This window comes from Dama dama, chromosome 30 (genome assembly GCF_033118175.1).
Source record: "Dama dama isolate Ldn47 chromosome 30, ASM3311817v1, whole genome shotgun sequence".
In the NCBI taxonomy this organism is placed as follows: Eukaryota; Metazoa; Chordata; class Mammalia; order Artiodactyla; family Cervidae; genus Dama; species Dama dama.
In genome coordinates this window covers 81,869,429-81,892,631 of record NC_083710.1, presented here as the reverse complement: position 1 = coordinate 81,892,631, position 23,203 = coordinate 81,869,429, and the positions used below count along the sequence as shown (strand labels likewise).

The 23,203-nt window shown below is 42.6% G+C and overlaps 1 non-coding gene across 1 annotated transcript; it reads left to right on the top strand.

Moving 5' to 3' along the window:
* Positions 1-6,568: 6,568 nt before the first annotated feature.
* Positions 6,569-6,641, top strand: TRNAC-GCA (transfer RNA cysteine (anticodon GCA)). Its single transcript has one exon. It is a non-coding gene; the product is annotated as a tRNA-Cys (tRNA).
* Positions 6,642-23,203: the final 16,562 nt, after the last annotated feature.

Genomic DNA, 23,203 nt, shown 5'->3' with positions numbered 1-23,203 from the left:
ACTCTGCTAATTGAGTAGCGTAATTTCACGTTGCATATTAAAAAGCAGAGACATTACTTTGTCCACAAAGGTCCGTCTAGTCAAGACTACAGTTTTTCCAGTGGTCATGTATGGATGTGAGAGTTGGACTATAAAGAATGCTGAGCGCAGAAGAATTGATGCTTTTGAACTGTGGTGTTGGAGAAGACTCTTGAGAGTCCCTTGGACTGCAAGGAGATCCAACCTGTCCATCCTAAAGAAGATCAGTCCTGGGTGTTCACTGGAAGGACTGATGCTGAAGGTGAAACTCCAATACTTTGGCCACCTGATGCAAAGAGCTGACTCATTTCGAAAGACCCTGATGCTGGGAAAGATTGAGGGCAGGAGGAGAAGGGGACGACAGAGGATGAGATGGTTGGATGGCATCGCCGACTCCATGGACATGAGTTTGGGTGGACTCCGGGAGTTGGTGATGGACAGGGAGGCCTGGCGTGCTGCGGTTGATGGGGTCGCAAAGAGTCAGACATGACTGAGCGACTGAACTGAACTGAACTGGATTTCACGTTGGTCTCTTTATCTCTCTGTTTCAGTTGTCTCACTTATAAAATGGGAATGATCCCTGCCTCTTGTGTGGATTACTACGAAGATCAAATGAGATAATGTGTATGAACCCACTTTGTAAACTGTCATGCTAATTAAAATGAACTGAAGAATTTTTCCAGTGGGAGAAAGACACAGACCAGAGGTGGGCGTAGGATGCTATAAAAGGTTAAAGCATCTGATTCAGCTTTCTGAAAATAGCCAGATTCCTTAGTGTAAATGTGATTTGTGTTGGAGATTTTTTTCCCCTTTGTGCTTCTTAACCTTTTCCCATAACTACTTGAGTTTAGCTTTTTTTTTTTTTTTACACTCAGTCATTGCAAGGAGATCAAACCAGTCACTCCTAAAGGAAATCAACTCTGATGGAAGGACTGATGCTGAAGCTGAAACTCCAGTACTTTGTTCACCTGATGTGAAGAACCGGTTCTTTAGAAAAGACCCTGACGCTGGGAAAGATTGAAGGCAGGAGGAGAAGGGGGCAACAGAGGATGAGATGGTTGGATGGCATCACCGATTTGATGGACATGAGTTTGAACAAGCTCCAGGAGTTGCTGATGGACAGGGAAGCCTGGCATGTTGCAGTCCATGTGGTTGCAAAGAGTCGGACTTGACTGAGTGACTGATAAACAACAATTGCATGATAAGGAAATAACTGGCACCTGACTTCTCTCTATGGTTCAGTTCAGTTTAGTCACTCAGGCGTGTTCGATTCTTTGAGACCCCATGGACTGCAACATGCCAGGCTTCCCTGTCTTTCACAATCTCCCAGAGTTTGCTCAAACTCGTGCCCGTCAAGTCAGTGATGCCATCCAACCATCTCATCCTCTGTCGTCCCCTTCTCCTTCTGTCTTCAGTCTTTCCCAGCATCAGGGTCTTTTCCAATGAGTCAGCTCTTCACATCAGGTGGCCAAAGTATTGGAGTTTCAGCTTCAGCATCAGTCTTTCCAAAGAATATTCAGGACTGATTTCCTTTAGGATGGACAGGTTGGATCTCCTTGCAGTCCAAGGGACTGTCAAGAGTCTTCTCCAATACCACAGTTCAAAAGCATCAATTCTTCTGTGCTCAGCTTTTTTATAGTCCAGCTCTCACATCCGTACATGATTACTGGAAAAACCATAACTTTGACTAGATGGACCTTTGTCAGCAAAGTAATGTCTCTGCCTTTTAATATACTCTCTAGGTTTAGGGGTTTTCAAAGTTTTGCCTGCATTGGAATCATCAGGGGATTCTTATTTTATATTAGTAATTACACTTAAAATGAGATCTACTGTGAACAAAATTTTAAGTGTGCAATTCCATGCATGATTGACTATAGGTTGTACAATGTTGTACAACAGATTTCTAGAGTTTATATGTTTTACTGAACTGAAACATTATGATTAGTAATTCACGTTTCTGCTCCCCCACCGACTCCTAGAAGCTACCATTCTATTCTCTGCTTTCTATGACTTTCCTTCCTTTAGATACCTCCTGTAAGTGGAATCACACAGTATTTGTCCTTCTTCAACTGGTTTATTTCACTGAGCATAATGTCCTCAAGTTTCATTCATGGTGTTGCATGTTGCTGGCTGTTACGCATAATTCTGCAATGAACATGAGAATGCTGATAACTTCTCGAAATCCTGATTCCACTGTTTTTGGATATATACCCAGGTGTGAGATTGCGGGATCCTATGTTTTGTTTTTGAGTAAACGCCACACTGTTTTCCATAGTGGCTTTGCCATTATAATATTCTCAATAGGTTCCAATTTCTCCACTTCCTCACCAGCTCTCATAGTCTTAGCCAGAAGGTTCTTGTTAACCTGCAGATTCCTAGGCTTACTCTCTAAGAGTTTCTCACTCGCCGGGACTGGGAGGGGTTTAAGATGTTACTTTTTTTCTTTTTACTACAATCCCAGGTAATGCTGGGATAAGAGGATGAGATGGTTGGATAGCATCACTGATTCACTGGACATAAACTTGAGCAAACTCCAGAAGATAGTGAGGGACAGGGAGACCTGGCGTGTTGCGGTCATGGGGTCACAAAGAGTCGGACACAACTGCACAACAACAACAGGCGATGCTGCTGGACTTGCCCTGGGGACCACACTCTGGAGAAGCTACCCTATTGTGAGACACTGGCTGGAGCTGCTCATTTCTAATTGTCACTGACAAGCTTTGACGTCAAGCTTCTTTGCCAGGCCTCTTTTGACATAAGGAATAGTTTTTATTTTCTTGGCAAGTGAATCCATTCCCCTTATTAGTTCCTGGCCTGAAAAGACCCATTTATTTCTCTTTCCTCGTCCCAGTGATGTTAACAGTTTCAGCCATCTAGTTCTGATAATAGCTTTGGCTTGTTCTCAGTTGATTGAGGCCACTCTACTTTAGCAATCATCGTTAATGACAGAGGATGCAGTCTAAAAACAGGCTGTCCTAATGTATTTTAGATAAGGAGTTGTTTTGTTATTCGGTGTTTGTTTTTAATTGGGGGATTTTGGTACTATCGAACAAGCAAAAACATGAAGACGAAGGGACAGATCTGACCTGAAGTCTCTGTGTTTGAAATGCTTTTCTGCAGTGTGGATCACAGACTATTGCCCTCAGCGTAAATTGGGACATTTGCTTAAAAGGCAGTTTCATAGGCCCCACTCCAGGAGCGTGCGTGGCGCTGGAATGTTAGTTGCTGTAGACGGATCCTGAGAAGGGTCCGCTCAGGGCTCTAGACGGTGACAGTGACGCCAGCAAAATGGCAGAATAGTCCCTCCAAGAACGCTGATGAACCTACGTGGACAGGAGATTCTGCCCTGATAGTCCATCGTTAATATTGGGGTTCACTCTCGGTGTTGTAGGCTCTGTGGATTCAGACACATGTGAAAAGACCTGTGTCCATCATGATGGGATCATACAGAACATTTTCATGGCCTTAAAAATCCTGTGTTGGTTTCATTCTTTTGTCCCTACTGTGCTGTGTAGGTTATGACATAATACAAACTTGTTGAATAAATACTGGGTTGGCCAAAAAGTTAGTTTGGATTTTTCCATAAGACATTATTCACATTTTGGTCAACCCGGTGTCTGCACTATATTGAAGTATGCTATCAGTTCAGTTCAGCCGCTCAGTCATGTCCAACTCTTTGCAACCCCATGGACTGCAGCATGCCAGGCTTTCCTGTCCTTCACCATCTCCCAGAATCTGCTCAAACTCATCTCCATTGAGTGGGTGATGCCATCCAACCAACTCATCCTCTGTCATCCCCTTCTCCTTCTGCCCTCAATCTTTCCCAGCATCAGGGTCTTTTCCAATGAGTCAGTTCTTCGCATCAGGTGGCCAAAGTATTGGCGTTTCAGGTTCAGCATCAGTCCTTCCAATGAATATTCAGGACTGATTTCCTTGAGGATTGACTGGTTGGATCTCAGTATTCAGGTATATTTTTTACATAAATGGCTTTTAAATCATTGAATTTTTCACCGAGAAAAGAGTCTTGGAGATTATTTACCTTCCTTTGTTTCTATTGTTGTTGAGGTCCAAGATGGTTGGGGTGATAAGGTCCCACGTCAAAATTTCTGTTCTAAGGTGTTTTTCCGTCACTAAGGGCTTTAACAATTGCTTTTTTTTTTTTTTGGCTAATCACTTACCTCTTTTTGTTTTCTGGCCGTAGGACACTGCTCACTTCCAGTTCTCAAGTGAAAGAAGTATTTCCACACCTCTGTGCCTTTGCTGATGCCACTCCTGATTCTGGGAACGTCCTTCCTTCCTCCTGCTCAATGTTTAAACCCCAGCTCAGTAGTGACGTGCTGACCTAAACCAGCGGATCACTTAGTTTTCCTCTGAGTTCTGGCAACATTCCAAGTATAACCGGTCAAACTCTATGCAAGATGCTGTCTCCTCTCCTCTCCTACTGACTGATGAGCTAGTGATAATTCGAAGTCTTGAAGGAGAAAGATGTACAAACAATACAGGACCCTGAGGTTTATTCTGAATACTTCTTATGTTGAATCAAAACCAAAGAATTTATCCAAAGAAAATAGAGTCTCCCTTTGTATTGACTTGTAATGTATTCAGGCCAAGGGACCTTTCTGGTCTTCCGGGCACACTGTATTTTATACTGAATTCTGACCAGCTGAAGCCTGCTGTTCATTTCTGATTTGGGGGCTTAGAAAGATGTCTTTCTCATATGAGTGGCAAAAGAGATGACTTACTGTTTCCTGTGAAATTTTACCTTTCACAAACTGTTCATCTTTCTGCCCACACAGCTGCCCCCACAGTATAACAAGATCTTGTGAATTCAAGAATTACAGCACGTGAGAACCACACATGTTTGGAGTGGTTACAAGCTACCCTCTCATCAACTAGCAGACTCTCAGTAAATGTTGACTGAATAAATATATCAAGGAATAAAGGACAATAACCTGTAATTTCATATGGTAGTTATTGTTGTTTAGTTGCTCAGTCAAGTCTGACACCTTGTGACCCCATGGACTGCAGCCCGCCCTGTCCATGGACTTCTCCAGGCAAGAACACTGGAGTGGGCTGCCGTTTCCTCCTCCAGATCTCCCGGACCCAGGTTTCGAAACCGTGTCTCCTGCATTGGCAGGCAGATTCTTTACCACTTCACGGTAGTGAAATGAAAATATCTCTTCCTCTAGGCAGCAAGACCCACTCAATATTGTTTTAACACCTTAGAAGAGGTAAAAGCTTGCCCTTCTCAAGTATAAAAGTAACACTATTTAATTATAATAGCAATGAAGTTTTGAACGTCCTCCCAATCCACTACTTGGTCTCTACTCACAGCCTACATCAACCCAGGTTGCATATATTTCTTTATTCTTATACTTAAATTTCTTTATAATACATGCAACATATACTTACTATGCTCTATGTTTCCTTATTCTTATACTGAAATGATTGAAAACAAATAGGAGTAATTTGTATTTTTGTGTGAAAAGTCAGGTTTTTGTCAGCTGGAGAAATTAGTCAGCTGGGGTCTAAGGTCATCTCACCTTTGGTGAATGAGCTTCTTATGACCCCTCAAGAGTCCTCAGCTATGTGATGCTTCCATTGGTCACACTTCTTTCTGGGTCTTCTGTCAGTGTTAATCAATAACTGTAAAGAGTAGGTCTTGGTCTGTATTAATAGAAGGCATGTAGCTTTCAGGACTAGTATAAACCTTTCAACCTCACTAGGATAGAGTGTATAGTCCAAAAAAAAAATCTCTGTTGTTATATTAATGTGTTTGGAAAACTCTCAAGAAAACTTTACTGGTCATTCATTAATTTATTGATGCCAAGCAATTATTTTCCAAAAAAATCTGTTTGCAAGACTGAGATAAAGCTCTCTTCATCTTTTGACTCATCTATCCAGTGAAATATTTATTGACCTCCTATAACTTACAAATTTCTGAGCTTGATGAGGAGACCATAACAACAAAAATATTGGCTTCCCCAGTGGCTAAGCGGTAAAGAATCGGCTTATAATGCAGGAGACACAGGAGACGCAGGTTCGATCCCTGGGTTGGGAAGATTCCCTGGAGAAGGGAATGGCGATCCATGTCAGTATTCTTGCCTGGGAGATGCCGTGGACAGAGGAGCCTGGGGGTGCTACAGTCCATGGGGTCACAAAAGAGTCAGTTATAACTTGATGACTAAACAACAACAAAAAATAGTGACTGATCAATGCCCTACTTGGCACCTGCACTCACTGTACTGAGTGTCAGATGTGGTCTTTCATGAATACACCATCAAGAATTGTATAGTTTTAATTCTGCTTACCCTACTTAAGAAATTAAAGTCATTGATCTGTGTGCTGTTTGCAAATAGATTGAAAAGCAAACCACATATTTAATGCTCATTTCAACAAAAGGATGGACACGTTACTGAGGACCTAGGATGTATGAGGCAGGAAAGAAGGATATGTATAATGACCATAGAGGGCTTATGTAATCTGGTTATTAAGTCATCCAACTACAAAAACACGCATGTTATAGAGTGCCTTAAAGTGCTATCGGGTTTGCCTGGTGGCTCAGATGGTAAAGCGTCTGCCTGCAATGCAGGAGACCCAGGTTCGATCCCTGGGTCAGGAAGATCCCCTGGAGAAGGAAATGGCAACCTACTCCAGTATTCTGGTCTGGAAAATCCCATGGTCGGAGGAGCCTGATAGGTTACAGTCCATGGGGTTGCAAAGACTCAGACACGACTAAGCGACTTCACTTTTACTTTCTTTCACTTAAAAGTGCTATATGTGCAGTTATTTGAAGAATTCAAAGGAAGGAATATGCATCAGGATTAGGCAACTCGATTGACTATCCTCATTGATTTCGACTGGCAGGCGCTGAAATCGCAAAGCTGTAATGTGGCTGAGGCTTAGCTTCAGCAATCTGAGGAAAATATGAACACGCCTCACTCTGATTTCTAGTTTGGGTCTTTGAAGCCTTACTTTTTATCAACTGGCCTACCAGGCTTGCTTTAGCATCAGACAGAAGCTGAAGACCGGAAAGAATCCAGGTGGCAAATGTTTGCTTCTAACTCACAGGGGGAAAGAAATCAACAAGGAAAGACTCTCATTTCCCTGCAGAAACACGGAGCAGCTGCTCTGTCGGGGAGAGCAGTGGCTTGTGTAGACCATTGTACACAGCGCGCGTGGTGTGCACGCCCAAAGTTCTGGAACCTTATAATCTGTGTGTCTGTGGCTCCGATCAGCCTCCTTGCTGAATGAGTCACCACGGAGCTGTCATGGGGCAAAGACGGAAAGATGAATCAGATAAACCTATTCTTGCCAGAACCTGTATTACCACCCACAAGCGTGTCAGATATGGCAGTCCTCCTTTCTGGAAGCTTCTTCTTGGAAGGAATTCTTGCGATTCTGCAGCAGCTCATGGCACAAAGATCACTGCAGGGTGTTTTTATTTATTTGTTTGGCTGTGCCACGTCTTAGGTGTGGCATGCAGGATCTAGTTCCCCGACCAGGGATCAAACCTGGGCCCCGGCATTGCGAGCGCAGAGTCTTAGCCACTGGACCACCAGGGAAATTATTATTATTATTATTTTTTCAATGTAGAGTTTTTTAAGAGTTTTGAGCCTGGACAGCCCATGTTTTCCTGGGAGATAAGATGATGTTTTTGAGAAAGTGAATGAATGAAATGAAAATACAAGTTTCCTTGCCCCTAAAATTAGACAAATGTCACAGTCAAGTAAAGAGGGGGAAACTAGTGATCATCTTGAAACCATTTTTGCTAAAATAAGCTAAGTGAATTAAATTATTTTTTATATTCTCTTGTCTCATGGTAATTTGATATATTATGCCCAATGAAAAGAAGCTTCTTCAAATCCTAATATATTCTAAAATTGCTCATTACAAAAGTGTTCTTCTCTTTGTTGACTGGTTTTTATTTCATTATAACATTATCCATCAGAGATTAGGGAAACCCTGCTATGTGCGTGCGTGCTCAGTCGTGTCCGACTCTTTGCGACCCCATGGACTGTAGCCCACCAGGCTCCTCTGTCTGTGGGATTCTCCAGGCAAGAATACTGGAGTGGGTTGCTATGCCCTCCTCCAGGGGATGTTCCCGACCCAGGGATCGAACCCGAGTCTCTTACGTCTCCTGCATTTGCAGGCGAATTCTTTACCACTAGCATCACCTGGGAAGCCCTGAAACCCTGCTACTTAGATTAAAGTTTAAATCATTTTTATTTCCTGTAAGTTTAATTTTGTAACAAATTCTGATATGTGATTCCCTTTGCAAATAGTTTCAAACTATTCCATGGCAGAAGATAAATATATGTGATATAATATTATGTGAAATAATATAATAAATATCTATATATTTAAAAATCTGAGTGCCTATGTGTAAAGTCACTTCAGTTGTGTCCAACTCTGTGTGACCCAATGGACTGTAGCCCACCAGGTTCCTCTGTCCATGGGATTCTTCAGGCAAGAACACTGGAGTAGGCTGCCATGACCTCCTCTAGGAGAATCCTCCCAACCAGGGATCGAACCTGAGTCTCTTGAGTCTCTTAAGTTGGCAGGTGGGTTCTTTAACACTAGTGCCACCTGGGAAGTCCAAAGATCTGAGCAGCTCCTGGGTATTCATAGATACACGACTATTAACCTGAGGTCTGTGGATCACCGGCAATTTGAGGCCCAATTTTGTGTGAATGTATTATTTCCTGAAAGTTAGACCCAGAATTTTCATCGTCTCCCTCAAAGGATCTGTGATTCAAAAAAGATTATAATTTCCTATATTAAATAAATAATACACCTTAGTTTATATATTGACAGTGTTTAAATGCCTTGAGACCCACCAGACAATGCTAACAGGAATTATTGTAATTAAGAAAAATGTGTTTTTCCGGGTACTGAAATAAGAGAGTCTTTCCCTAAAGTCTGCATTGAAGTAAACACTTATACAATAAAGAAATCTTCCTGGACATTTTCATCCTTTTCTTCCTCCAGTTATGGTACCTCTGCATGTTCTTGGTGTATGATTGGTGTTTCATAGGTTAAGACTTGGGGCTTCATAGCTCAAGATTTCATCTAGAACAGGCTGGGATTGAATTCACACATTTCATATCTTTGACTCCACAAATTCCTGGTAGATTCCTTGTTATTTAAGTATATTAAATAATACAGTCATAGATCTCTGAAAACTTTGTCAGAGACAGACGTAATTTGTCAGAGTGTAGATGTAATTTGCCTGGTTCTGTCATTTACATTGCCAGGACTAGAAGACTGGCAATTTTTCCCCCTCAAAATAGGTTTTCTTAATACATAGACTATAGAAATGATTTTTCTGAAAAATATATTTTCCCCCGAGAGAGTTTCTTAGTAGAGTAGACATTTGTAGAATATACTGATCCATTCTGACATTTAAAAGGAGTCACAGGGAAGTAAAATTTCTTTGTTTCAAAACGTTGAAAGTCTCAGATGTTTAGTTGCTCAAAATTCGAGTTCCTAGTGTATCAGGCACTGTAATAGGCACTGTATTCTAGTCTAGTGGAAATTAAAAGCCTTCATAGTCCAAATCATTCATTTTATGTGTGAATAAACCACACCTATTCTGATGGCTCCTATATTCGCCAAGGGAATCAGAAACGATGTTTGATTCTCTTCTATCTAGATTTTCTTACTAGGTTTTCTCTTTTATCTGGGTCCCTCAGTACGAAGGTCTGAAGACTCCCAGGCACTGCGGAACAAGGAGAAAGAGCCTGATGTTCTGTTGGTGCTAACAGTGGAGCAGGCCCCACCCAGGCCAGCCCATACTTCCTGACCCTTTGCTGTAAAGCGGGGTACGCTCATTTGCCAGCAGCCTTCCCCTTTGCAGGGTCCAAGCCGTTCAGGTGTCTACGATGGACCTAGCCCAGCACCTCCTTCACCCCAGCCCCGCTGTGACTCAAGTGAAAGCAAAGTCAGAAACTAAACCCTTAGATACTGTTGATTTGGAGTTGAGGGTACTGATTACTGGAGTTTCTAAGTTCAACTCAATGAAAACAATGTCGAAACATATCATACGTAACTAGAGATGTTAGGAGGCTTATTTTGGAAAACATTGAGGTTTATCAAGCGTGTGTGTGTGTGTGTGTGCGTGCCTGCTCAGTTGTGTCCCACTCTTAGTGAACCCATGGACCGTAGCCCACCAGGCTCCTCTCCCAGGCGAGAATACTGGAGTGGGTTGCCATTTCCTCCTCCAGGGGATCTTCCCGACCCAGGAATTGAAACCGTGTCTCTTGCATCTCCTGCATTGGCAGGTGGGTTCTTTACCAGCAGCACCACCCATACTTCACTGCTTTTCAAAGTACAGATTTAAGACAACTGACTCACAAGATGGAATGTAAAGCTATCCACTGTGAGAAGGAAGGCAGCCTCTCAGACAGCAGCAGTTCTGAAGTTCTTCAGGAATAGATTAGATCCACTGAGGGACCGTTTCGTCCTTGGTCAAATTGCTTACCAAGCTGAACCTCAGTTTCTTTATTAGGTAAACAGAAACACGTGGGGATGAGTGGTATTTACGTTAAATGGCTCTTGTGAGTGTCATTATTACATGCTATTTAGAAGACGTATAGGTCATGTGTGTGTGTGTGTGTGTGTGTACTCAGTCATGCTTGATTCTTCGTGACCCCATGGACTGTAGCCCACCAGGCTCTTCTGTCCGTAGGATTCTCCAGGCAAGAACACTGGAGTGGGTTGCCATTTCCTTCTCCAGGGGGCCTTCCTGACCCAGGGATTGAACCTGCATCTCCTGCATTGGCAGGCGGGTTCTTTCCCACTGTGCTAACTGGGAAGCCCGTAGGGCATACTCATGGCATTCAATATACAGTCATTAGAGTTTATCCCATATACCCAGCAGTCATGGCTCTTCCTAGGATAAGGAAAAAAGTCTTTTAAAAGTGTGTTTATGTGTCATAAATTAAAATCCAAACTGGAAAGTCAGAGCAGACTGGTACTGGATTGGTACTTAAGAGGATCATTACCAGTAAAACATAATTTGGACATCATTAAATACACATCTTTTTTGTATTTCCTGGCAGTCTGGTGGTCAGGACCCTGCACTTTCACTGCTGGGGGCCCAGGTTCAATCCGTAGGCAGGGAACTAAGATCCACAATCCACGTGGCTCGGCCAAAAAACAAAACAACAACCTACTCCATTTTCGTAGCATTTTTTTTAAGGTTAACTTCGATTTTTTATCTTGCTCGGAGCTAATAATTAATAGTAGCATTAAAACAACTCATTTTGGTGATGGGGGCGGTTAACTAATATAAATGTCTTTCTCTAAACTTTGAAATTCAGTTAGATGCAAACGAAATGAGTTTTTATAACTACAGCTCAACCAGTAAATAAGAACATTTGCAGAAACATCATTGTAAGTATTTTTCAAAAGACAAGCTATACACGCTAGGAAAGTAAAATTGCATAACTATATGCCCGGAAAACAAAAGAAGTAGCTCCTGGTGCTCTTAAATTCTAGTAAAAGGATTTGAGTAAATTGCGTTCTATTTGCTTTATAATGGGAAAACTCAGAGCAAGTTAAACTAGTTGCGTGACGAATGACATAAACAGTTGACATTGTTCTGGCTGAATTCTGTCTAATCGTGCCTAACTCAGACATATTATCTGACTTGTTTGTCTGTTTTTTTTTACCAGCAAGAAGAAATTAGTAGTAATTGTTGGGATTTACTGAAAGTACGAGCTCTGTTTGATCTTTCCACCTTTTTCCACTTCTCTCTCCACCCTCCTATTCCCTTTCTCTTCCTATTTTACATTTTTGGGGGGACTCTGGGGTTGGTTGTGGCGTGGGCTCTCTAGCTGTGGTGAGTGGGGTTAATTGCCCTGCAGCACAGTGGGATCTTATTTCCCAAGCAGGGATTGAACCCCATCCCCTGGGTTGCAGAGCAAACTCTTCACGTCTGGACCACCAGGGAAGTCTCCACTTCTCTTCCTCTCGTTTTACCTCCTTTTTCTTCTCTCCCCCTACCCCCCCTCCATATCGTCTCTGCCTCTTCTTCCTCCTCCTTCTTATCGTCAGTATGCTGATAATCTAATTTTATCCAAGAGAGGGTGTTTCATGCAATTAAATATGTACCTGAATTCCATCTTTTCCAAAATGCAGCACCCTTAGTTAATCCCAGTGCAAGGCTCCGTAGGTACTGAGCAAACACTAGTTATGGACTGGGAAAAATAGATATAGGAACTTGGGTTTTTGTTTTAATTTTTTATGGAAGCATAATTGACTTAACAACTTTGTGTTAACTTCTGGGGTACAGCAAAGTGATTCAGTAACATACATATATATATATATTCCTTCTCATATTCTTTTCCATCATGGTTTACTGTGAGATATCAAATATAGTTTCCTGTGTTATACAGTAAGACCTTGTTGTTAATTTATTTTATATATGGTAGTTTGTACGTGCGTGTGCTAAGTCATTTCAGTTGTGTCCAGTTCTTTGTGACCCTACAGACTGTAGCCCGCCAGGCTCCTGTGTCCATGGGATTCTCCAGGCAAGAATCCTGGAGTGGGTTGTCAGGCCCTCCTCAGTTTGTACCTGCTAATCCCGAGGTCCTAATTTATCCTTCCCCCATCCCTTTCTTCTTTGGTAACTGTTAGGTTTGTTTCCTATTTCTGTGAGTCTTTCTATTTTGTAAATAAGTTCATTTGTATCATATTTTAGATTCCACAAATAAGTGATATCCTTATATTTGTTTTTCTCTGACTTACTTCGCTTAGTATGATAATCTTTAGATTCATTCATGTTGCTGCACATGACATTTCATTCTTTTTATGGCTGGGTAGTGAGAGCCTCCACTTTGATGGATAATATGCCCGTTTTCCTTTTCAGTTGACATTTAACTGCACTGCTTCGGCTGAGCTAACACGGGAATATGTCTTAGGATCAGCTGCACGGGTGAGTGACCAGTGAACATGTCTTTGTTAGTCGCTCAGCTGTGTCCGACCCTTTGTGACCCCACGGACTGTAGCCCGCCTGGCTCCTCTGTCCTTGGGATGGTCCACGCAAGAATACTGGAGTGGGCTGTCATTCCCTCTGCCAGGAGATCTTCCCAACCCAGGGATCGAATGTGTGGCTCCTCTGTCTCTTGCATTGCAGGTGGGTTCTTTACCTGCTGAGCCATGAAAGGAGTGGCCAGTGAGGTTGCCCTGAACTCCGCAGAAGAACTATGTGTTTGGGGTATAACGCTCACTACTTGCAGTCTTGCAATTCTTAATACTTTTTCTTTGAACTTGTAAAGAAGTCGGTAAGCATGTGCTGGGGGCTTCAAGCTCGGTTCACACGTGGTTCTGCCTCTCTTCGCCTCCTTCCCTCTTCCTGTGATGGGTTCTTGGCTCCCTGGTGCCTGCACTGTCCCTGCCCACCCTCATCCGATGAACCGATGGTGAGGTTGGGAGGAGGGCCCTGTCTGGCCATTGTTTTCTCCCTGACTGGGGACCTGGATGTGGGCTCCTGGGTGGATGATGTCTGTCCATGCCCAGGGAGTCTTGGATGCGGGGAGCAGCAGCACCAGGGCTCTGGCCCAAACCCCTCCGGGTACCGCCCACCTCCTGATGCAGGGGCCGACGGGGAGGTTGCCGTTCCTGAGGGTCAGTGGACTGCTGTGGGAGACGCAGAGGGCCTGGTGGGAAGGGGAGGTCGAGTCCCCCATCCAGCTGGGACTCGTAGCTTTCAACGTGCCCTGGAGCTGACGGACTACGTAGCGGCTTCTGGTTCCAGTGTCATTATTGGCGTGCTCCTTCCTGAGGATCCTGGTTACACAGCCACATCTCTGGATGAAACCATAACCATAAACTATGCTGGTGGTTTAGGCTCTCAACTGTGTGACCCCATGGACTGTAGCCTGCCGGGCTTCTCTGTCTGTGGAATACCCCAGGCAAGAATCCTGGAGTGGGTTGCCATTTCCTTCTGCGGGAGAGCCGTAAACTACACTGAGAGTATTAAAACTTATGCTTTCCGAATCCAGCTAAGCACTCGGTAATAAATGCTCTTTCATATTCTTTATCACTGTGGCTTTTTTGTGAGATATTGAATATAGTTTCCTGAGCTATACAGCAGGACCTTGCTGTTTATTTTATATATTTTAGTTTGCATCTGCTAATCCCCAAATCCTAATTTATCCTTTGCCCACCTTCTTTCTTCTTTGGTAGCCTTAAATTTGTTTCCTGTGTCTGTGAATCTGTTTCTGTTTTGTAAATAAGTTCATTTGTATCATATTTTAGATTCTGTTTGGCTAAATATTGACTCCTAATATTAAGAGACCACCCTGGAAGAGCTGTTTCTTTTTCTAAGTTTGACTACCTTCATTTCATATCCACTATAAGCCCTGTTTACAGGGAGCTCAACCTTGGCAATCTAGAGATGTGGGATGGGGCGGGAGGTAGGAGAGAGTCTCAGGAGGGAGGGGACGGATATATACCTTTAACGGATTCATGTTGATGTATGGCAGAAACCAATACAACTTTGTAAAGCAGTTATCCTCCAATTAAACATAAATACGTAAATCTTGTTTGACCTTGACTAACACTTTTTCTGTGAGGCCCAAATACCTGAGTATCTTTACAAAGCTTGTTAAGCTGAAAAATACATGGGGCTAAGTGACATGGATTACGGAAGAGGGGACAGAAAACAAAGGAAAAAAGCAAGGGAAAAAAAAAAAGAAAAAAGAAATAAAACAAGAAAGAGGAGAAGGAAGTGCAAAGTGATTAAAAATCGAGGAATAAAGGAATGATGTCATCAAGATGGCCGTATTGGAAGTTCTGGCCCTCAGACCCCTGAGGAGACAGGTGACCTGCTGGACCTCAGGATGCCAGGTGGGGAGAAGCAGGAAGAAACTACTGGAGGTGGTGCTCATTGCAGCAAGCAACCTAAATGCCCATCGCCAGAGGAGGGGATAAAGATGTAGTACATACACACATGATGGAATAGTACAGAATGCAGTGATGCCATTTGTAGCAACGTCGATGGACTTAGGATGCTCTCTAATGTCACACTGAGTGAAGTAAGTCAGACGGAGAAGGAGAAATACCTCCTGAAATCCCTTATATGTGGAATCTAAAAGGAAATGATACAACTGATCTTACAGAGTGGAGACTCACAGACTTGGAGAATGAACCTGTGGCTGCTGGGGGTGGGGATAAAGGGTGGGGGGAAGGGGTAGGGAGGGAGTTTGGGATCGACATGTACACACTGCTGTATGTAAAATGGGGAACCCACAAAGACCTGCTGTCTGGCACAGGGAACTCTGCTCAATGTCATGCGGCAGCCTGGATGGGAGGTGAGTCTGGGGGAGATGGACACGTGTATGTGGATGGCTGAGTCCCTTTGCTGCTCACCTGAAACTCTCCCAGCATTGTTAATCAACCATGCCCCAACACAAAATAAAAGTTTTTTAAAAAACAGAAAAGAAAGTGGCTGGAGATAATACTATCAAATATCATCAGGTCAGTTGAGGAGGTACTATGTGTCTGGCACTGTCTAGATACATAACTTGTGTGAACACATTTAATACTCATCAGAACCATGAAGGAGAAACCATTATTATTCCACTACTGTGGTGGGAAACTGAGGCTCAGAGAGGTTAGATGATGTATTCTAGGCTACATAGCAGTTTCATAGGTGACTCAAGCGGTAAAGAATCTGTCTGCCAACACAGGAGATGCGGGCAAGAGACGGAGGATCAATCCCTGGGCTGGGAAGATCCCTGGAGGAGGAAATGGCAACCCATTCTTACCTAGACAATTCTATGGACAGAGAAACCTTTTGGGCCACAGTCCATGGGGTTGCAAAGACTTGGACATGACTTTGAGACTAAACTTACACCCACACAGAGGCTACACAGCCCGGAGATCACAGAACAAGAATCTAATCCAGGCACTTGGTCTAGAGACCAGGCTCCTAATTAGTATTCCTAGATGAGCTGTTTGGAGTCTGAGATTGTATTTGGGCTCCCCATGGATGAGTAGTGAAATTACAGAGATCAGCTTCAGTAATAAGAGCAACATTTTAGTTTTCAGTTTCTTCATTGACAGAAAAATAGCTGGAGGATTCAGGGAGGGGAAAAAAAAAAAAAAGAAGCATGAAATGAAAATACCAAAGAACTTTTTGGTCTGATAGTATCTTACATTTGTACATAACATTTTGTACTTTGCAAAGTGTTTTCAGGGGGTACTGTCTCGTTGATTTTGCAAGATGACTTGGCAAGACAAGTGTTATTGTCCCCACTTTACACAGATGAGGAAATGGAAGCTTGGAGAGATTAAGTGATCTTCAAGCCCAGATAGCTTATAAAATGGATATTCAAGTCTTTAGACTTCTTTCCACTAAGGATTAATTACCAGGGGGAAAATTGTGAGGAATGAAATATATTCTAATCTCCATTGAAATAGTTCATTACAGAGCGTTTTCTTCTTGCTGAAATCACTTTCAAATGGCCTCTGTGTCGAGTGCCCTTTATTACTGGAAATTGTAATAAGCCAAAATAATGAAAAATTGCAATGTATAAGAAGGAAGCTCATGGATCAGAGACAGAATTTAATCCAATTTGTTAATCAGAAAAGCCATCTGGATATTGGTGTTTGTTATTTTACTTCTTTTCTGGGCAGCTCTTGCTAAATTGACTTAATTATTTTAATTAAAAAAGTTTTAAAACATTTTTAAAATTAATTTTTGTTGGAGCATGGCTGCTTTGCAGTGTTGTGATAGTTCCTGTGCTACAGCAAAATCAATCAGCCATACAGATACATATATTCCCTCCCTTTTGGGTTTCCGCCCCATCCAGGTCACCACAGGACATGAAATAGATTTCCCCTGTGCTATGTGGAAGGTTCTCGTTAGTTATCTATGTTACACGTAGTATCAATAGTATGTCAATCTCAATATCCCAATTCCTTCCCTCCCCTTTCCCCCTTAGTACCCATATATATGTTCTGCTAAATTGACTTTAAACAGTGGTCTCCCGGTATGTTTTGTTCTTGAGCCAACATTTAGCAAACTGTGTTTGGGATTGGGCTTTGGTTTTGAATTTTAAAGAGACAGAGAGGGGGAGGCGAAAGGGTGACTCATTTTCCAGAATTATACATGTTGAAGAGAGCAGCCTAAAGGAGTATACCATTCCTGACATTTGCAGTGAGCGCCGGAGGAAAGGATGCTTGGTGTGTAGCGGCCAGCACGACCACTCTCTCATCCACTTACCAGAGACGGGCTCTTTTCAATCTCCATTTCTGCAGAGGTTACACTTTTGTGGCCCTCAGACTCTGAACAAGTCATGAGAAGAAACATGTCAAGAAACAATATTAAGAGACTAAAACTTCCTATTTGTTTTCCTAAGAGCGCTACAAAGTAGGACACAATTAAGCGATGCTGCAAAATTGAAGATGACAAGGTGGTGAAGCTACTATCATGCTTTTTTCTCCATCAACTTGAAGCTGGACTAGCACCCTTGAATCAGACTTACAGACTGGTTAAGTGCAGAGGATCTGAGAAAGCTGAGGAAGACATTAACTAATTAAAGAATGCACTGTGCTCTGTGAGGCGCTGGGACTACAGTGGGAAAGGAGAGAGGCACAGCCCTCATCCACAAGAAGTTTCCAGCTTAATGGGAAAGATTTCTGATAGTCAATTACGGATGTGAGAGTTGGACCATAAAGAAGGCTGAAAAACTGATGCTTTTGAACTGTGGTGCTGGAGAAAACTCTTGAGAGTCCCTTGGACTGCAAGGAGATCCAACCAGTCCATCCTAAAGGAAATCAACCCTGAATATTCATTGAAAGGACTGATGCTGAAGCTGAAGATTCAATGCTTTGGCCACCTGATGGGAAGAGCTGACTCACTGGAAAAGACCTTGATGCTGGGAACGATTGAGGACGGGAGGAGAAGGGGATGACAGAGGATGAGATGATTGGATGGCGTCACTGACTCAGTTTGAGCAAACTCTGGGAGATAGTGATGGACAGGGAAGCCTGGCATGCTGCAGTCCATGGGATCTCAAAGAGCTGGACATGACTTAGCAACTGAACAAAAATACAGTTATACGAGGAAGTGCCTGTTAAGCATACCAACCACTGGTTCTCTCGCCTGATCATGTCCCTCTCGTTGACCCATCAAGTGACCGGAGAGCCCTCAATGTATAAGGCTGGGGAACATGACCTCAAGTTAGAAGCGCAGTATTACATGTGCCTTGAGACGTGGGATAACCTTGAGTGGCTGAAGTTTCCCTACTCTGCTCCTGAGGATGTTTGTCCCCCCTGAAAACAACTTCACTCGTCGAGGGTACCAGGCACAGGGCCGTTCACCCCTGAGGAGTGGGTTTCTGACTGCCCCCAAATTATTCAAACAGGCCAATCACATCCTCCTGCCAGGAACCAGGGGTCACCCACTCTCTTGTTACTGCAAAACCTGCCTCTGCCAGCCTTCGGTTGACCACTCTGTTCCAGAGCACATCTCCCACCCCCCTGCATGGCAGGGCGTCCTTTTGTCCTGGGCTGGGAGCCCTTGTGACTCATAACCTCCGTCAGTCACATCTGTCCAGTTGGGGTGTGCAGGTTGGACTGAAATCTCAGGCTGAGAATCCCTCCCTCACCACTGGATTCACGACACGGCCATCAAAACAAAGGACACTGAGTTCCAACTTGGTTTCTTATTATCCACCCACTAACCACGGGAAGTGGAGCAGTGAAATGGTTGATATGAATGCTAACTGCTCTTTTTTTAAAAGATATGTTGCAATGTGAGCTTTTTACATTTAACTTTCATATTGGAGCACAGTTGATTAGGGCTTCCCAGGATGCGCTCGTGGCAAAGAATCCACCTGCCAGCGCAGGAGACATAAGAGATGCACGTTCAGTCCCTGGGTTGGGAAGATGCCCTGGAGGAGGGCATGGCAACCCACTCCAGTATTCTCACCTGGAGAATCCCATGGACAGAGGAGCCTGGCGGGCTACAGTCCCAAGTCCAGAGGGTTGCAAAGAGTCAGACACGACTGAAGTGACTTAGCACACACACAGAGTTGATTAACAATGTTGTGTTAGTTTCAGTTGTCAGTTATACATGTATATATATATTTTTCAAATTCTTTTTCCATTAAGGTTAGTACAGAGTATTGAGCAGAGTTCCCTGTGCTATACAGTAGGTCCTTGTTGGTTATTTGTTTAAAATATAGCAGTGTGTACATGTCCACTGCTCTTTAAAGGAGTTGACAACAAACTCAGAAACATGGACACTAAATGCTGCCGTACACCTTCCCTCAGAGCCTTGTCTTCACGGACTCAGAATTAGCTCAACAGCGGTGAAACTATTTTTGTCGATTAGTGTTATCAGTCTGAGCTATAAACTGATGGAAGAATTTGGAGATGTTAAAGAGGCAGAGATTGAAATTTCATATTGTTCGGTTCCAATGTTTGGCTTACTTGGGAGGTTCAATTTTTCATCTGTCGATTTTCAATCATCACCTTGATTGAACAAGTCTTGCAGAAAATTATTCATCTTTGTGTGAGAACTCTATTGAGGGTGGTTGACACGTGCTTGTAAAGCATATCAGAATAAAAATGAGGTGGCTCATGCATGTAGCAATACTCCAACTTGTTTTCTTGAAGCCAGACTTCTCTGACTAAGGACAGACTCATCACTTTACCATCTCATCTTAATTAACTCATATTTTCATTTCAGTTAAAAGCAAACAAATCACAATCTGGCCATCCTGGGAATGGATGTGTCTCAAATCAGACGCTTGCAGGGTTTGTCTGGCCATGTGCCAAGACAGCCATGACAATGGTGATGTGAAATTAACCAGGACAATCATTACTGCACTGCACAAAGAAGAACTAGAATAAAAATATGGAATCAGATGACAAAGGAACCCAAACAGCCACACTGTGTCACTGAGTAGAGTTGGAAGCGGTGAATCATGAATTCCAACCCCATGGTTACCCTGGTGCAGTGAGCAGTGATCAGGTTTACTACAGAGATGTCACTAGGATGACCCCTTGATCTGAATCTCACTTTCTGAGTCCAGGCAGTGTGAAATTCTACTTGGAGAGAGTAACTTCCTACCCTCGCCTGGCATCTTTAATTTTGGGTATAGAAGATGGCTATTTTGGTGGCTTTAAAAAAATTTTTACCCTCGCCTGGCATCTTTAATTTTGGGTATAGAAGATGGCTATTTTGGTGGCTTTTAAAAAATGTTTACTTTATTGAAGTACATTTACAATGTTGTGTTCATTTCTATTACACAGCTGATTCAGTTACATATACTTTTTTTTTTTCTCGTATTTTCTTTTTCATTGTGGTCTATCACAGGATGTTGAATACATTTCCCTAGATGCCTATGCTATTAAGTGAGTAGATGGGGAGATAATAAAGGAAAGGGGGCTCTCAGCAAGGGCGGAAAGGGAGGGTAGGATGAATAGCAAAATTGAGACTGACATATATACACTACTGGTACTTGTATAAAATAGGCAATTAATGAGAACCTACGGTAGAGCTCAGGGAACTGCACTCCGTGTTCTGTGGTAACATAGCTGGGAAGGAAATCCAAAAAGGGGGGATATGTGTGGGGGTACAGCTGATTCAGTATGTGGTCAACAGAAAGTAAGACTAACTAGAATCTACAAAGCGAAGTAGAATTGTAGAATTCTAAGCAGAATTTCTACTCCAATAAAAGTTAATTTAAAAGAGGAAATGAAAGGGGATTTTCAAAGGGATAAATGTGAGATGTTGACGGCAAGGAAGCTCTAATGTCAAGTTCTACTCACATTAATAGTCTGGAGACACCTCAGGTGACAGAATGGCAAGACAGAAGGCATTCTGAGACTTGATAGGTCATGATAGTTACAGCCAACACAGACGGGAAGTCTGCTGAGGGGCAGGAGTGTACTAGATGTGTATATATATAAGAGCCACGGGATTCTTGAACTTGACTCAACAATGGCATCTGCCGGGGAACTTAGCAGAAAATACTGAGGCCTGAGTGGCCCCCAGAGATTTTGATCATATTGGTCGAGGGGGAGGTTTGAACATCTGGGTTTTTCAAAGCTTCCCAGGTGACGCAAAATTACCGAGAAGCTTGAGAAACACTCAATTTAATTCTTCCCACACCTTAGAAAGTAGATATTATAATCCAAATGTATATAGTGGCACGGGCTTCCCAGTGGCACTAGTGGTAAAGAACCCACCTGCCAATGCAGAAGACTTGGGCTGGATACCTGGGTCAGAAAGATCCCCTGGAGAAGAAAATGGCAACCCGCTCCAGTGTTCTGGCCTGGAGAATCCCAAGGACAGAGGAACCTGGTGGGCTACAGTCCAGGGGGTCGCAAAAGTCAGACATGACTTCGTGACAGAAGTAAGCACAAGATTCAGAAACCTTATTATCCAAAGTCACGCAGCCAGTAGGTGTCAAAACAAGGGCTGGAATGCTGTTGAGCTCAAACCCAGCTTTGGGCTTTTCCACAGGCTCATATGCAGTCTGATGGCTTCTATTGAAGAGCAGGGAGGGAAGGGTAAATGAGAGTTGACGACGGACCTTAGTTATTCATTATTCATCCTTTATACTAGAAATGGAGTGTGCATGAGAAAACTGGGACTTCAGAAGCTTAAAAAAAGGCTGCTAACATTTTATAGTCCCATTTCCCAAGTTAAACATATTTTCTATATTTAGAGATATTCAAGCTGAGGTTGGTTCTCAGAGATCCTTGACTGAAAGAAAAGAAAGGTCATCTTGGAATTATGCTTCAAAGATTGAAATTGGTTCTCTTCTGTTTTATGAATGAATGGCAATGAATATATTTGGCATTTTGTAATTTTTCTTACCACTCCTATTATCTTCTTTCTAGCTCACTTTTCAAATGACAGAGTGATTTATTGACTGTCTTTCCGATGTTCCATTTCAGTGAACAAATGGTGAATATAAAAATCTGCCGCTTGACCTCACACTGACTCAGATATTTAAAAGCTTCATTTGATTAAAAAGAACTCATGGAAATGGAGGCCAATACATGTTAAATTATAATAATATTCAGAAAATTCCAAGACTTGTTCTTTTAAAAATCAGTGAGGTCCAAATTACATTTTCTTTCAGTGTGACCAGAGGCTGGGTTTGCTTTTTATTTGTAAATTATATGCTTTTGGTCCACATTTGTCTGTCTGCCATTGACTTCAGTCATCTTCACCCAATGAAACCAAAATGAATTAGCACAGTGCAAGAAACCCTCTCAGTAAACATATCTACCCTTCCTGCCGAAATCCAGAGCAGGTCACATACAGGGGGACTTGAATGTATAAAAACAAGCATATTGGGAAAAGGAGCCCCAAAACAAAATTAAATTTCTATGTTCTTTTAGGAATTATTTAGTCATGAAGGGTCAGATTATTACTTACAAAAGCAAAAGAGTAGAAATAGCCCAAAGAGTAAAAAGAAAGTGAAGTGGCTCAGTCGTGTCCAACTCTTTGTGACTCCATGGACTGTAACCCGCTAGGCTCCTCTGTCCCTGGGGTTCTCCAGGCAAGAATATTGGAGTGAGTTACCATTTCCTTCTTCATGGGATCTTCCTGACCCAGAGATTGAAACCGGGTCTCCTGCATTGCAGGCAGATTCTTTACTGTCTGCGCCACCAGGGAAGCCCAGAAATATCCCAAATGATCTTCAAAAGAGGACAAGTAGAAAAAATTATGAAAAATCCTTATGCAGCCTGCATTGTGTTAAAGTTTTTAGGTGCGATAATGGGATTGTCTCTCACCATCTCCCTGAGTTTGCCCAAGTCCACTCATGTCCATTGCATCGCTGATGCCATCTAACCATCTCATCCTCTATCACCATCTTCTCCTCGTCCTGGTGAGGGATAGGGAAGCCTGGCATGCAGCAGTCCATGGTGTCATGAAGAGTTGGACAGGACTTGGCAACTGAACAATTGTGCTTATGGGAGGTAATTTTATTGTTTCAAAATACTAGTAATAAATATTAAATGATTTAGTGTTGAAATGACGTCACATCGGTGGCATTAAATTTTTTAACTAAAACAAAACAACATCCATTTCAAAACAGGAACAAAACACAACAAACAAAAGAATCTCAAAACGGATAAACTAAGTATGACAAAAATTTTGATAAATTTTTAACTCTGAGTGGTGCATCTATGGGAGTTTATTATG